The following is a 4,528-nucleotide window of genomic DNA, read 5'->3' as shown; positions in this document are numbered from 1 at the left end:
ATTTTGTCTCCAATAAATAACTTAAGAATCTGGGGGGGGGGGAAGCAATGCATTTTCTTAGCTATAGTACAAATGAAATGGCTGTAAATATTTAATAATTTGTATTGAATTTGAATATGAAAATGTAAATGTAAATAAAACACTATTTTTGATGATCCTGACTGACATAAAATATTACCAGCTCTCATGGAAGCAGATGCTGAATTTGCCCTGTCCCACAACCTCGAAACACATCCTTCTTTTGGGAGGCCAAAAAGAAGCAGTGTTTGCTCAAAGTAATTGAAATAAGGAGTGCTAGTTACGTGCAGGATGCTTCTGTTACATGGATTGAAATTGTGCTGAGATGCTGAAACCTATAGCTGTAAGGAAAATCCAGCCACCTTAGGATGTGTTGAGTGAGCTGCTTGTAGGCATGTTCAGCACAAGGCAGTCTGCCATGTGAACTTCAGGCCAGACTGGCTGCATCTCACTTTTCCTTTGTCAGGTTGCTCAGCATCCCTTCCTTACTCCAAAGTCTATGTTTGCTTTGAGGAAAAAACATCTTAAAAATTATTTCTTGCCCTTTGTTCTGTTCTGACTGATTTGGGAGCAGTTAAGTCTTGTATTTCTTTATAGCTCAGTTCCAAGTCTAGTCTAGAAAATACCAGTTGGTTCTGAGCTCCAGTTGCAAAGCTGACTATAATCAGACTCTACTCTGAAGCTGTCATTTGCTGTGATTGCCTTTTTATTCTACCTCTGAAGTGCAGAGCAGTGAAAGGAACAGCCAAGCAGTAAATATGCAGCCCCTGATCACTTCATTCCGTTTCCATTTCACAAGGCTGGTATAAACTTATTGTGGTGTGTAAATTGCAATGTAGTAGAATCTTATGAGGATACAGTCTCATGAAATCATCTGCCAGTTTTGTGTTCAATAGGAGCAAAATTTGATGTTCGAGCCAAAAAAGGGAAAGGATTCAGATCAATTCAATACATTGAAAGGCACTTTTTGGGTTGCTTTGTTTGCAGAATTCAAGCTTTACATTTCCTGCCTTTTAAGAGCAACAAACTGCCTTTCCCCCAGTACTTGTATTTCTAAGGGTCAGGTGAATGCACAGCCCTTTCTCAAGGAATGCTCCAGTGGAGAACTGGGGGGTGCAAAAGCTCCCATTGATGATGAACCTGTCATCTGTAGGATCAGATGAAGTCTGTGTGATCTCTCTAGGCAGGCTTGCTTGCTCGAGGCACTTATGCTAAGTTTCAGAGAGAGATTTTTTTCAGAAGGAAATGTTCAGGGGATTTAATGTCAAATGTGACCACTGCTAAAGGAACATGAGCAGGGTCAGCACCTGAGCAGTGTGTGAGCTACTGCTAGGCAGAACTTAATGTTCTCCAGTTTTACAGCTTGATTTGCAAGTCTGCCATGTTCTTATCTGTGCAGATTTGTTTGTAATTAGTAGCTATGCAAGGGATTTGGTTTAAAAATGAAAGTGTAAATTTCCTGAACACCATCTTGATACTGAACTTGGGTCTGGTTGCTGTCAGACTGCCTTAAAGAAATCTCAAAGATCCACTCTCACTTTTTTGTATTTCCAAGTTTCCATGGATAGCAGCTGTCTTTACCAACACTACTTAGGGGAAGTAGTGCAGCAAAATGTTCAGGTTTTTTTTGGTGATGCCACAGGTTAGAATGTCTCTGGGTCATGTGTATATATGTTTGTGTGTGTGTGTGCTGTGGCATGACAGGCTCTTTCCTCTAAGCAAGAAGCCAACAGGAGTGTGCCTGGGGCTAGGGTTGTTCCTGAAAAGCAATAAAAACCTGCTGTTATTGTGCAATAGTTCTGGGGTTTTCTATAGATACGCTATTGCTTATGTGTAAGAAAATGGACATTATGAGCCCACAGGTGGTACAGTTGCTGAAATGTCTGCCTGTTGACTGTGTTAATATTCCCACTAAGTCACACAGACATGTCAATTCTTCTGTCCCCAAAGAGCAAACTGAACAGGTTCTGGCATCACTCCCAGTGTTTGCTCACTCCTTCAGGGAAAGGGAGGGAGTTACCCCTGTCCCTCAGGAATGCTCTGATCTAGACATTTCAGTCAAACACTTGTGTGCTCTCAAAGGGCAGCTGGGAAAGTTTTTTTATCCCTGAAGGAGAGGAAGCCTTGTTGCCTGGTGCTGGATTACTGTGCTCTCTTGTAAATCCGGCTTTACAACACCAGGGCTTCATTCTAAATTTAAAATAAAAATAATACCATTTTCTCATCTTGAAGAAAATTTTCAGATGTCCCTATAGAAACACAGTTTCAGATGAGAGTTTTGTTTAAAGGGAAAAGCAGAACTTGTGATGAGGGCTGCAAACGTATAAAAGCAGTTTGAGTCACAAGGGCAGTTGGACTCTTCATAAAATTGAGAGATTTGGTCCATCTCAGTCTTCAGAGGGAAAATTCTGCACTTCTCAAGTGACCTAACAGTTGGACATAATAAATAAAGACATCTACTTTGCCTGTGTGATTTAATGTAATTTCTTTCAATGTTTAACACCCCAGCACAGAAGGTAGCCCTGCCTTTTCCCTCAAGTTTAGACTGATGCCTTTCCTGTGCAGATGTGAATGGGGCTCTTCTCCTGCAGGGGTGTAACGTCTGCATTTTGGAAGAGATCAAAGGAAATCTACTGGCTTCGGCAATTAATTTTGGTTTCAAGAGAAAATTGAAATCAAATTGCAGTGTTCATGCAGTGTGAACTAAGAATTATGTAATACTCCTAGAGGAACTCTGCACTGGTTGTTCAACTGCTGGTTATACAGTGAAGCCAACAATTATTTATATAGCTATTTATTTATGTAATCGTGACATGGTTATTTGAGGGAAGTAATTTACAATTTCTAGGATAAGTCTTGAATAAGTGAAAGAAAAATTCTGCAGCACAAAATAGATCTATGTTGCTGTAGAAGGCATTGATTATGAATAAGTGAAAGAAAAATTCTGCAGCACAAAATAGATGTGTTGCTGTAGAAGGCATTGATTGCACTGTAGCATGATTGTGCACTGATTAAGGTTTTCAAGTGGCTGTAAATAAATTCCTCCATGCCCATAGAGGAGCACTCTTTGCATCTGAACAGTATTTGGTTAAGAATCCAGTGCCTGAGGGAACTGGAAAAGAGAAAGATATTAAAGAGTTTGAAACATGGAGAGAAATACAGACATTTTCCAAGCAGTAGCATTTTACTGTTAAATAGTAGCCAATTAACAAAATTTGAATGTTATATAAGCAAATAACACGTCCTAACCTGTCCAGTGTGTGTGTGAGTCACCAAAAGGCAAGCTCTTGGTAGGAAATGCCAAGGGCATCTCTCCTTAAAATTAGCATCAGAATTAGAAGATCTGTGTTAGGTCCTTAATTTCCCCGTATCCAGGGGCTCGTCTAATTGCGGAAAATTAAATGGTAAACACTCTCTCTCGGGGAATGCTCTTAGAGAAGCAGGATCCATGCAGGAGCCAGTCAGTCAGTTCAGCTGGTAAATCCCCAGCAATGTCTGTTACTCCTGGCTCCAGGTGGGGGCTGAAGACACTGCCTGATGAAGGGCTGTGTGCCAGGGTGTCAGGGACTCTCATTAATGCCTGATCTGTGTTAGTTACCATGTGCTGGATAATGACTTTTATTTTTCCTTTCTAGTAAAAGTAGACCACCAGAAATTTGTTACTTCCTCTTCTGTTATAAAAACAAGTGAAAGAATTGTAATAGTTAAATCTATATTCAGTCCCCAAAGTACAGCTCTTCAGTTCTGCAGCTTCCATTGCTGTGGTGCAATGAGTGACTGAAAAGGAAAAAAGTCTTATGCCAGTGCAATTCACCCAGTTTTGAAGCTTCCTGTGAGTTAAATGCGATTGCACATTTGGGTCTGCTTTCACACTGGTCCTCTGGGTAGGTGTTTGCTTGTGCAGCTGGAAGTAGATGGGCATTGCCAAATAATTTCTGTGACTGCTTGGCAAAACCTCACTGTGCCTGTGCTCACAAATAGCCTAGTGCTAGCAGCAGCATTTTTGGTAGTGAAGTACTATTGAAAAGCATGAAGGAAGGCAGTATAAAGCAAAAGTGCTAAGGTTGCAATGTACAGTTAGTGCATAATGGGCATAATTTTTTTTAGAAAGACCTCAAAGCAGAGGCTGAGTTTAAACAACTGTCTGCTGAATATTTTGTATGACACACAATCAATAAAGCAATATTCTTGAAAATCTTAGGAAGGTCAGTTATGCTGGAAATAGAGTGCTAAGTGCACAGAAGTTCCTGGGTAACAGGAGGACCTAGTCACTCCATTTGTACTGAATGATTTGTGTTAGGAGCAGGAGTGAATCCTACACGGAGAAGGCAAAGTCCTGGGCACCAGAGTGGAGCAGAGCAGGCAGTGGGGCGCCCAGCCCTCGAGGCTTTGTTTGTGCTTTTCGGCAGCCTCTCTCCGCCCCAAACCCCGCCTGCAGTGGAAAACACACCTGGGCGCCAAACCCCGTCCCTAGTGACGCCCGTCTGTCCCGTGGGCTGAAAGCGGAGTC

The sequence above is a fragment of the Onychostruthus taczanowskii genome, unplaced genomic scaffold (assembly GCF_017590055.1).
Source record: "Onychostruthus taczanowskii isolate IOZ18803 unplaced genomic scaffold, ASM1759005v1 scaffold13, whole genome shotgun sequence".
NCBI classification, from domain to species: Eukaryota; Metazoa; Chordata; class Aves; order Passeriformes; family Passeridae; genus Onychostruthus; species Onychostruthus taczanowskii.
The sequence above is the reverse complement of the archived record's forward strand: the minus strand, read 5'-3'. Positions refer to the sequence as shown.